Consider the following 12572-nt stretch of genomic DNA (forward strand, 5'->3'; position numbering starts at 1 on the left):
ATCTCATATATTTACATGCGTATATATAAATATGTTGAGCTAAAAGCTAATTAAATTAAAATTTTAATTATGAATTAAACTATTTTATATACTATGATTAGATATATTAATTATTAATTACAGTAAAATTTATACTTAGGAGTTTCACCATCAATAATTGTAAAAAACATAATATATTGTAAAATTTCTCCAATAATTCTTGATATTATTAATAGAATTGTCAATGAAATAATTTATTTTTTATTTTTTAATTATAATTCAAAAATATTAATATTAATAAATTTATATATAATATTATTAATAGAATTGTCAAACTTTTATATCATGGTTCATTATTATTTCTTTAAAAATTATTTAATTTTTTCTTTAATACTTCATTTATTTGAAAATAATTTGTATTTTGAAAAATTTTCACATAAAAACAAAATAACCTATGTTTTATTCTTTAATTTTAATTTGATAATAAAATATATTAATAAATTTATATATAGAGCTATTGATAAAATTTTTAAAATAATTTTTTATTTTTAATGAAAATAGTTATTTTCTTTAAAATAATTTGGAATCCTACCAGTCAATGGATAATAAAAGACAAGTGTAAATGGATAATCATCGCCCAACTGCTCCCTCGGTGCTCCAATCCAGGCCTCCTCTGGATCCTCCAGGAAACTAGAATTGAATCGCCGGAGGACTGCTCCTTCTTCCTAGTGAGCCCCTCTCTTCGGATGGCCTCTGATCTCAACTACGTTAACACCACCTCTAGTAGCAGTGTAAGGGATTCGTTCGATATCTAAGGAGAAGTATTTTTTTCTTCTTCTTCATCTATTCATCTGCTTCCTTCTTCGTTGAATTATATTTGTTTTTTTTATTTTTCTCTCTATTATTAAATTACTAATTCTCCTATCTGGGTTTCTTGATTTTCCTTTTTTGAAAATTTTTAGGTTTTTTCATGAATGATTGCTTATTACAAATTTAATTATAAAATTTTGTGAGTTCTTTTTTTCCGTTGGATTGAATAACAGAAAAAGAAAAACCTTTCTGTTTTGGGCTTGTGGTTACTGCTTTGGATTTTGATTGTAACACTTTGTTGGTGAATATTCATTAAAGAAAACAAAAATCAGATCTTTTTTAGCCATGGATTTTGCTAAGTCAGATCAAAGATTTCCTTCTTTTTTTCATGCTCTGTTTCATCGCCCAAAAAATACTGTCTAATTCACCGAAATGTTCGCCTCTGTTTTCTTTTCCTTGTTTCTGTTTTTGAGAAAACAAGAGACAAACATGGGAGAAGAAAATCAAAATAGAAGCAGAAATAGAAGCAGCAGTAGCTGTAATAGCATAGCAATGGAGAGCCTCTCTTTGGAAATAAACAAATACCTAAAAGATGAAGAAGAAAAAAAAAAAAGAACAGATGAAGAAAGCGACGTGGGAGAATGGAAAAAAGTTGAATTAGAAATGAAGGACTTGAGATTTGTGAATCTCGTGCATAGACTTCAAGTCTTTAATGATGCGACAAAATAATTTAATTTTTAAATTTTTATTTATGGGTTTTGCTGCAAAATTGTGTTGTAATATCGAATTTCTCTGGTTGACAACCGTGGACCTTCAATGCATGGGATGCTAGTGGAATCGACATGGCTGATGAGTGATGAACACTGAATCCGAATGGTAAGGGAATACAGGGAATGGTCAGGAAATTTCATTAATCCGGGAGTTTATGACAAGACGGATCTCCTTCAGGCTTACCAGCTATCTATTAATACGAGGAAAGATGGTTCTAGAAGCCACATGGACCTATGAGAGCGAGCCCAATGACACTAAAATTATACCATCTGATTATGGTGAGATGGTACACAGTATAATATAATAAAATGGCACGTAATAGCTTTTTCTCCATGGATTGCACGAGACGAGTCAATAGGCCCCGCATCATTGACGTTAGTGGCTCTAAAAGCGAATCCACGGTTACCCACGAAACCAAAACCTAATTTTGATAACTTATAGCCATCACTTTCAATTTGGAGCTTCGTTTTTCTGTCATGGGTACGTCTACCAGAAGAAGAGGTTCGTTTCGGTTATGTTTGGAAGGATTGCGAAGTGTGAAACGAAGTGTCGTTTCGGGGGTTGGAGAAGGGAGATGATGCAGGAAGAGCTGGGTGATGGAGGAGAGAATATACGGTCGCCACAACAGAGTCTTTGCCATTTGCAGTGGTTCCTCGCAAAATTGGAGAATTTCCTGTACGAGTTGGGACGATGAAAGATTGAAAAGTGCGCAGTTGGGCTGGGTTTGGATCAAAGTGCGCTTTCCTTTTTTGGGCTATATTTTATCGGTTTCTATGGATTTTTCTAAATAAAAAATGAGTTTATTTATTGTGCAAGTATTGATTGTTATGAGACACCAGGGATATTTAATAATTTTTTTTATTAAGATTCAATCTTAAAATTTTTTTTATAATTTTGAAAATAATTTCAGTACCAATAAGCTAAAGTTTATTGATAAAATAAAAGAATTTTACATATAACTCTAAATTCAATCTACTTGTTAATACAATTAGCGTCTTATGCATTTATTTTTTAAGTAAAAATCAAGCTTATACAGTAGATGTTATATTTGAAGATTTGGATGTCACCGTGAAATTGGGATGGCAAGCAAATTGGAAATACAACTCCTTTTTCACCTTTCTTATTTTCAAATGGTACCAAAAAGCTTGCAATTATTGGGAGGGCTCTCACCGGACCACCATACACGGCTTTACCCCATCCAAAATCTCTCTAAATCCTACATGTAAAAACATCCGACACTAGGTAACTTCCCTCCAAGTGAAATTGAGGCCTGCCCTTAATCACCATTAGATAGGCCACCGAATGTAGATATTCTCTAATCATGTTTGTGGCAGCCTTCCTCACCAATTTCAATGCAAAATCTGTCCGATTTTGAGTGATTTCTTCAGTAATTGCTACCGCTGTCCACGGTGCAAATCTGTTACAGTAATACCCTTTTGGTAATAAAGGAGGATTGAACTTTTGGCGTACATTGTTAAGACATATTATGCGCCTCTCTTGTTTCGGATGTGGTTGGGTTGCGATTGTTCGACATTTCCATGGACATGCAGTTAATATATGAAAACAAGAGCATCTATGGAGGTGGGGAGGAGCAAATCTTTGAAGAGCTGATAATTTAGACAGTCAAATAAAAAATGACTTGTCAACTATGTCATGAAGAGGAAATTAATGGAATTCTAGCTTTGCTAGTAGCCTAGTACTCTTATTGTCTTCAACCTCATCGTATACACGATGTATGCACGTCACACTGGGTGGACTCCTCGCATTAAGTACGTGCCTCTCCCATACTGGGAGGACAGAAGGGGCTTGTTTCCCTCGAGCCATCTCGGCCACGCCTGACATGAATTGCACAAAACCAGGTGCATCACTCACCGTGTGATTCACACGAAGGGCAAGAGCAAAACCACCACACTTAAAACGAGTTACCTGCCAATTAATTTAAACTATTAAATCAAAATATGTCTTTAAACATGGATTATTTTAGTCAAGACAATTCAAGGACGTACTTACTTGAACCAGCAAGAGAGGGCAGTTTAGGGTCTCACTTGAGCCAGGGACGTCAAAAAGCATTTCCTCAAAGTAAGGGAACGGCAGTTCAAGTGCATCGCTGGACTGCTCAAGAGTAACATCTGCATCAGCCTCTATAAACAAGATACTTTCAGCGGTACATTCCACCAAAAGCTTGCGATTAGGCCATTCCCGAAGCCTACCCGCAAATGGATAGTAAAACACAAGTGCTTTAGCAAGAGCCTCCCTGATGACCTTAACAGGGTCTTTCATTTGCATTCGCATAGAGGGGTAATGACGATAAAATTGTAAGACGGGAATATGGAATCAAGGAGACTCTTGGTCTTCAATGTCGGATAGTGGCTTAAACTCGTGAGGGGTGGGCTTAGCCGGAGTGAATAGCTCAGGTTGACGCCTGTGGACCTTGAACATAGCGGATGCTGGTAGAGATGACATGGCTAGTGAACGTATTGAACAATAAGCAAATTGAAGTGTGTGAAAATGGTGAAGATAGTTCTGTAAGCTTGATATGCTCATGGATCTATAAGAAAATATAAGGCGATCTATTTATACAAGAAAATACGTGTTAACGAGCTCAGAGGGCGGGGCACCTCTTTTCATCTCTTTGCACGGACGGCGAGACCAGCTTATCAACACCAACCACCTTCACATTGTATCATCATGAATGAATGTGATGTCCTCGGTAGGCTAGGTATATTTTAGTAAGTTTGGTTTGATTGGCTCATATCTTTCTATCATTGTCATGCGGGGCCGTACGTCCGATGCGGGGCCGTACAGACGTACGTACTGCGTCCTTTTTAATCATTAAGCGGCCATTTAATTCCCTCCGGTGCCATGTGGACACGATTCCGGATATCTAGAGATCTGTTGCCCTGCAGATTCATCAAGTCGATTAGGCTGAACCTACTTCACTTGGGCCTAAGCCTTGCTCTGTCCAGCCTGTCTGAATGAGGTCTGGGCTACGTACTGGAGGACAAACCTGTGTATTGGGCTTTGATGTGGTTACGACCTAGCCTTCCAATATGGGCTCAATTATAGCCTGGGTATCCAAGGCCCAGTAGTCATCAAGTGTCTCTTTATCTACTCATTAATTATTTTATGATTAATGAGGAGGTAAATACCGAAACTCTAATTATTATTGCACAATTTTAAGAGTGCTTTTATCAAAATGTCTTCTCTTTGCTTTTACCCATTTCAAATTTACGCTTTTGATTTCGCTCACTGACTGTGCGGTTGTCGAAGCCGGTCAAAAATAATCTTTTTGGTTATCCACAATTTTACAACTGTAGATAGTGGTAAAAGAGTGGAATCCATAGGAAATTGATACTTACCTATTTTTCTTATCAAGACCAAGTAATTAAACTGAAAATAAAATAAAGATGGGGTTTTGAGATTGATGAATTAAGCTAGAATTAAAAACAATAAAGTAAAGCAAGTAATAAAGTAAAGGAAATTCAATAATGAGAAAAGTCTAGTTGAAGAATTGGATCCACTTCAGTTGTTGGGATTGATCATTGACACTTAGGTTCTTTTATTTGACTCAATAAATTAGTTATGGGGGTGGAAGACGCTTCTCACCACCATATCCCTCCTTAATCATAGATTAACTAGGAAAGCAAGTAATAAAGTAAAGGAAATTCAATAATGAGAAAAGTCTAGTTGAAGAATTGGATCCACTTCAGTTGTTGGGATTGATCATTGACACTTAGGTTCTTTTATTTGACTCAATAAATTAGTTATGGGGGTGGAAGACGCTTCTCACCACCATATCCCTCCTTAATTATAGATTAACTAGGGAATGTCCTCTAATTAATCACTAATCAACAAGTTGCCAATGAACGTTCTTGGGGCTTTTAGCATCTTATAACTGTCAATTGCATTAAGAGATAGAGAGACCTAATTTTAGCTACCAAACGTATGGCGATCTTGCTAGATTATGCAATCTCCTTGGTTTTTACACAAAGTGTTCTTGTGTTTGAATAATTCAAGCAATTACGGACTTAAACCACTCAAACTAACAAATTATTACTTTGCAATCAAGAATCAATGGGACCTATTGATCTAAATAACAAAGCAACAATGGAATTAAGCATGAAATTACATAAACATTGATAAATAAAAGAAGAACATATTAGGTTTAGATCTCCCAATCCATAAACAACTTGAAGTTTCACCTAATCTTCAACTAGAAAAAGGGTTTCAGCCACTCATGGCTGAAACAAACATAAAAATAAAGAAAGAAAACAAGAAGAGAAAGAGGAAGGGTCGGCGGCTAGTGCGCTGGTTGCTGGTGTGATTTTCGAAGATGGAGCTTGATTTTGCTGGTTTGCTGTCCTCTATTTATAGATGAATAGGCTACCCTTGATTTCTTGATTGGATTGGATTTCTTTTTCCAATTGGAGTTGGATTCTTTGAAGGCACTTGGATCTTCTTGAGATTTGGCTTCCTAAATATGTGGGATAGAGTGCTGAGGTATCTTGAAGATTTGCTGAGTTGTATTCACGTGTTTGGGGAGGAAAAGACTTCTTGAAGATTTGAAATTTAAATTTTGAATTTTCCGCGATTCTGTTGTCTGCTGTCGCAGACTCTATTTGCCCGGGTTGTTTAGGCAAACAACTCGGTCAAATAGTCTATTTTGGGTGCTGTCTGCACACTGCCTTTGTCCTGCGGGTCTGTTTGCCCAGTTTGTTTCGGCAAACAATCTGGTCAAACAACAAGTCTGTACTTTCTTCATCCTTCTCCTATTTCAGCTGCAAATTGGTTTAGGCAAACAACTTGGGCAAACCAGGCTTGTTCTCTTTTACTCTCTTTTGGGCAGTTTTAAGGCTATTTTTACCAAATTACCCTTTTACACCATTTTCTGCAAAATAATATTAAAACCACAAAATTAGGTAGAAAATGTGTAAATTAACATTAACAACAACATGAAAAATGGGTCTAAATTTGGCTTGATCACTCACTGCTCTGCCTTTTGCACTGCTTCTGCTATCTTGCTCTCCTTCTTCCCTGTAATTCCTACTTTTTCAATTTGAGATATGTCTTACTCTTCTCATGGCTTCCGTTATAATTCCCGACGTTGTGGGTCTGATGTCTTCTATCACTCCTTCTTTCCTTTCTGATGATCTGAGATCCAATTGAATAGGGTTTTACAAGGGTTTTGTATTACTGAATAAGGCCTTAAACTTTCTGAGGAGGGGACTCCTCTTTTATACATTGTCTTGCTTGCTGGTGACGTGTAAAGGTCTCTCCAGGATTGGGCCACGCATCTCTGCCATACAGATTCGGGTGTACTAGGGTATCAGCTGCCTGTCACATGCGTAACGGCCTCTGATTCTCCTCATGCGTACGTTCGAGCGGATCTGCCAGGCTGTCTGGTGAGTACTGTTCTGGACCCCGGGCTGGGCCGAGAGTTGGGCTGGACGCTGGGCCTGAGAGGGGTCTGCTGGTCAGGGATCAGGCTGGACTGAGTGAGGAAGCTTGGTCGAGCCCGGCCCGGAAGCTGGGATGAGCTAGGCTTGTTGGGGGGTATCAAGTACGTGGGCCTCTGTGTCATGGGCCTTTGGCTGGGGTCAAGCCCCTGTTCTGGGGTGAAGGAATCCAGCGGTCATCAATTGCCCCTTCACCTTCTCGGGAGTTATTGCTCCAACTGCCGAGGGGGTGAATATCAAGAACCATCATGGCCGCGCCTGTTCGTGTCCAGGTGTCTTTATAATACTCTTTCATTTTTTTATCTTTGCGCAGTTTCTGAATCCTATCTGCTCTTTCCTCTTTCGGACTTTTCTTTATTCTCCGCGTTCTCGGTTATTTTTGCTTTCCTGTCATTGTTATCCGGACATGTCTTTTCTTTCCTTTCTCATGAATATCTTTGAAGGATTCTGACAGCATTAATTGAGAATTCGGCTCTACCTTGTCCTGCAAAACATAAACTTTTGGATATATATGTTAACCTCACCTCTTTACCATTCCCAGGCACTTTGTTGGAATAGAGAGATTTTCTTGTTTTATCTGTGAAGGATCCATTTGGTGCCTTCTTCGAGCGGGTGAAGGCGAGCTTGATATTACATTGCTGTGTTGCCCCAGGAATTTGTTTTAATCTTACTTTTATCATCTCGACGGAAAATTGTGCTAACTTATCTCTGTTTTGGGACTCTTTCGTAGTACCTGAGATGAAGATGAGTCAATTCAAAATTTCAGAGGAGTGGATGTTACCTCTAAGGAGTTTGAATGTTGCTTTGGGGATCCGTCTGGTAGGGCGGTTGATGGGTGGGACCATTCGGCAAGTTGCTGAAATTATTTTGCCCAGATCTTCTGGCCGACCTCCCCCGTTGCTGCCTTCTTTGGATATAAATGGAAGGGGCTCAAGTGCTCGGTTTGTTGTTTTCTTTGATGTGAAGCACCAGTATTATTAGTCTCGTTGATGTGAAGTACCAGTATTACGCGAGACTGAGATCTGCTACACTCAGTCAAGCTTCTGCTGGTACCTTCACACGTTAGCCCGGCGATCCTCCTGAGGTCGTAATCTGAAGCCCGTGTTTTTTTATGCGTGATATACACACAGCATATGACATGTGAGTTTGTCACGCGTATCACACTTGGGCAACCGAATGCCGTCCTACAGAGGATCCATGGGAAACGCTTATGAGGATTAACTTCTTGGCTTTCTGCAGCTCTTTCTGCCAAACTCACATATCGAGCTGCGAGAGTTTCTCCGAACCGAAGGCCGAAGTAGTAGGATAGGTGATAACGATGTAATTGTTGATGATGATGCATGTGGCTATGTAAATCCTTTAAGGATAGTCTTTCGTCCCGTAGTGTAGGCCTTTGTAACGTGCTGTAATGTGCTTTTCTTTTAATGAAGTTCTCGTTTTCGTTCATACTTGAGTTGTTCTTTCTCTGCCATGGATAGAGTACTGAAACTGCTTTTCTTCGTAGCTTTAACTGAAATTTGTTTTTTCTGAGCTGAACTAACTGTACTCGTGAGCCGGACTTCGGACCCATTTAGCCAACTGGGCTTTCATATTTCCAAACTGGGTTGTCTGACCGATCTATGAGCTCGGTCTCTACTTAGATGAATTGAGCTTTGAGTCTCCTTCATCCGGGCTCTCAGGTGCGTTGTCCGAGCTGGACTAGCCGACCTGAGAGCTCTGTCTTTCGCTTAGTGAAATGAGCTCTGGGTTAGCTGGCCGGGCTCTCAGGTCATGTTGTCCGAGCTGGACTATTCCGACCTATGAGCTCGGCTTCTGATAAGTCGAACTCTAAGCTCTCAGCTCAGTATAGATCCGAGGTACCCTTGTTTTAACAAGTCAAATCTTATATATTCTATGTGATGAGTAGGTCTAACCTTTATCATGCTTTCATCTGCTTGCATCTTTGAGTTTTTCTTTCCATTTCCTTGATACTTGCCATGGATGTGGTGAAGTGATGAATCTTGTGGGTTACGTTGTCTTGGCTGGAGATCAGGTCTGAACAAGTTGGGCTTGCCTGGGCCTTTAAGTGATGGGCTATTATTGTGGACCTGGCCCTTGATAGATGTAGACAAGCCCAGCGATCATCCTTTTGCCCCTTTACCTTCTCTCCGGTTATTACTTAACCGTTGAGAGGGTAAACTTCGAGAGCAATTAATGATCGCGCCGCTCCAAGACAAAACTGTTCAGATCAACGTTCCGTCTCATCATTGCCTTTCATTTCGAATTCCTTCTGTCTTCCGAAGAAATTAGCTCTCTTCTGCTCTCTGGCTTCCTGCGACTCCTTTTGCGTTTTTCACCTTATTGTGTTCTCAGGTACGCTCCCTTGTTCTTCAATGGCAAGTTCAAAGCTTCCTGATGTTGTTAACCTTGAGTCACGTATTACTTCTTCCAATATAACTGATCACATCTCCCGGAGGCTTCTAGATACTCCGTTGTATTTTATTCGAGCACCTCGTCCAAATGAGAGGATAGTTCTTCCCTACCCTCCCCCTCCTGGTTTAGTGGATCCCCAAGAGGGTCGTAGCATAGTGTTTTTCCTAAAGCAGAGAGAATTTGGTCTACCATTTCCTTTTTCCCCTTTCTTTGTTGAGGTCTTTGAATACTTTGGGGTAACTCCTCGAATGTTATCCCCAAATTCCATTTTATTTATGTCCTGTTTCGAGTCTATCTGTCTGTGTTGGGGTTTCACACCTACGGCCTGTCTGTTTGTTACTTTTTTCCGCCTGGTTAGGGCGAAGCAAAACTTCTATTACTTTTCCCCCCGTAATGGGCTGTCTCTTCTTACGGGCTACAAGGATTCTATAAAGGGATGGGTAGAGAATTTCCTTGTGGCGGAGTTGAAATTAGGGTCCTGCCGATCATGGGATGTGGACCTAAGGTGGGGGGAGATCTTTCCGGGTTGCAACGATCTGCCCGAATTGAGTCTCATTGAGCAGGTCGGGCTGCTTCGACTGACTTCCGTTGAGAGGAAGTATGATGTCGAGAAATGTATATTTGCGTCCAACCTTGGGGATATCCGGGACACGGGTATAGTGCTTTGTCCGGCTATTATGTTTCTTCTTTGCTCATGATATCAGGAAGTATGCTGATTCTTTATAACCTCTTGTTTCTTACAGCTTCTGAGGTTAGGATGGAGGGCATCAAATTCCCCAAGAATTTTGACCTGTCTCGGGAGAACATGCATGCCATTTTTGACGCCTTTGGGGATGGGCGTTCTGTAACTGAGATTGCTGCAGAGCTGGCTCAGGCCGCTTCCTCCAAGAAGATCAGCCGACCTCCCGTCAAAGCCTCTTCTCGAACTTCCAAGCCGAGCTCTCGCAGCACCAAATCAGCTCGGTCATCTAGCCATGGTGGGTCAAGCTCGACCTCGACGCCTGCTGAAGGGTTTAAATCCGTTTCAGCCTCCTTAGAGGTCGTGAGGGAAGCTTCCCTAGCTGTTGTGGAGCGGACTCCAGCTACTGAACAAGTGGGGCAGGGTGCCGTTCATTCTACTGAGGAGGTGTTAGGGGGGAATTTTAAGTCCCCTGTTGAAGATAAGGAGATTTCTAGGACAGGGATGGAGATCGTCCTCCTGGAGGATCAAAGCCCAGAGGTTTCTGGTGAAGGTGCCCCTGCCCCTGTGAGGACTGAGCCTGAGGGATCTGAGGGTGTCCCCTCAAAGACTGGGGGCAAGCGTCCGACCCCTTCTGGAACGCCTGTCCCATCTCCTGCTCGGAAAAAATCCCGGACTGCTGTGGGTCCTTCCCCACCTCTTCCTCCCATTGGGAAAGGGAAGGGTGTGTCTACTGTTCCTTCGTCGTCCCCTACTGACAACATTCTGGACCTGTCAAGCATTTCCTCGGAGTCTCCGGCCTCCGCTGTTGCCGCACTTCTCCGGGAACGGATGTTCGGTGGGATAACAGAGGCTTCGGATCCTCGTCTTCTGGCCCTGACTGGTCACCTGGCCAGTTCTACTAAGGAGCAGGTGTCCTTCCAATCTCGCTCTCGTGAGGAGCTCGGATCGACGATTGGAGAAATGCTGCTGATGGTAAGTTATTTTTTCACCTTTCTTTTGAGTTTGCTTGGTGTCTTTTCGTGACAATTGTTCTTCCGTCCTAGGTGTTAGGCCTGGTTATGGAGGTGGATGCCCGTGATCTCTCTCTCCGGGAGTCCGTGGACCGCCGGATCGAGGAAGCGCGTCGTGATGAGAACCTGACTGCCACCAGTGACGCGAGGGGCCACCTGGCAGCCGCCCGGGAGCAGATCCAGTCTCTTCGAGTGGAGTTGCATTCTGCCCAGGAGGCCTCTAAAAGAGCTGAGGTGTAACGACCCGGAAACCGGACCGCTACCGGCGCTAGGATTCAGGTCGGCTTAAGGCCGCCGGAACCCGTAGCAAGCCAAACATACATCCTGTGAACCTGTTCAATCCCATACATGAACCAAAACATACATAAAAATTAAAACTTTTCTTTCATTCAAACATTTCTTTACCCAGCCTAGCCTGTGCATGCATAATCATAACATAAACCCCTCATTGGAGTTCTCAACAAATACTCCAATGGGGTACATAACATATATCAGGCTTGGGTTACATAAACATCATAAAACATTTATCTCATGTATTTAAGGGATTACAACAGACTCTAGTCAAGCACACTATAAAACTTACATTACATTACATTACATACTTTTACATTATGAATAAACCATGTCCACAGCTATGCTATTACATAACCTCCTCTTACTCTTCTGACTTCTCTATCTACACAGTACCTGCAAGACTGGGGTTAGGGGAGAGGGGTGAGCTAAAAAGCCCAGTGAGCAAAAAGTAAAAACATAATATTAATTCCTCCATTTTTTAGGTATTTTATTCTCCATTTTATTATTTACATTTGATTTAGTTCCACACTTTTTAGGTATATTATTATTCATATTATTATTAACATTAAATAACATAACTTTTACTTTACATGCTTTCATGAAATGCAACACATCACATTTAATCACATAAAGGATGGTATTGTCACCATTAATCCTCACATCTCCAAGTGCCAGGGGCGTAGAATGGGCCTCGCTGGTCTTTCTCTTACATAACATACATATCATAACATTCCAAAGTGCCAGGGGCGTAGAATGGGCCTCGCTGGTCTTTCTCTTACATAATGCCAGGGGCGTAGAATGGGCCTCACTGGTCTTCCATAACATATCATCATAACATAACATTAGAGGACTATGGATCACCCAATAACCATCCACATCAACATCAAATTATGCAATGCAACATATTCGTGAATTTCTAATGCAAACATCCTGAAACATCGCATGGCATTAATGATGCATGAGTATGCTATCAGATTCATTCATTTGTTCATTTATTCATTACTTAAAAACTTAGGGAATAATCCCACTCACCTGGTGACTGAAGCTTTAACGACGGACTCTGAAAGACTATCTCACAACCGGGGGTCACGGGTCCTCGGGTCCGAACCTACACAGGTGGACTCAAATGAGGCACCAAACAACAAGAACATAACTCTA

At 41.0% G+C, this 12572-nt stretch overlaps 1 pseudogene; it reads right to left on the reverse strand.

Moving 5' to 3' along the window:
• Positions 1–2571: 2571 nt before the first annotated feature.
• Positions 2572–4071, reverse strand: LOC110621617 (annotated as a pseudogene).
• Between the last annotated feature and the right edge of the window lie 8501 nt (positions 4072–12572).

Source organism: Manihot esculenta, chromosome 8 (assembly GCF_001659605.2).
Source record: "Manihot esculenta cultivar AM560-2 chromosome 8, M.esculenta_v8, whole genome shotgun sequence".
NCBI lineage: Eukaryota > Viridiplantae > Streptophyta > Magnoliopsida > Malpighiales > Euphorbiaceae > Manihot > Manihot esculenta.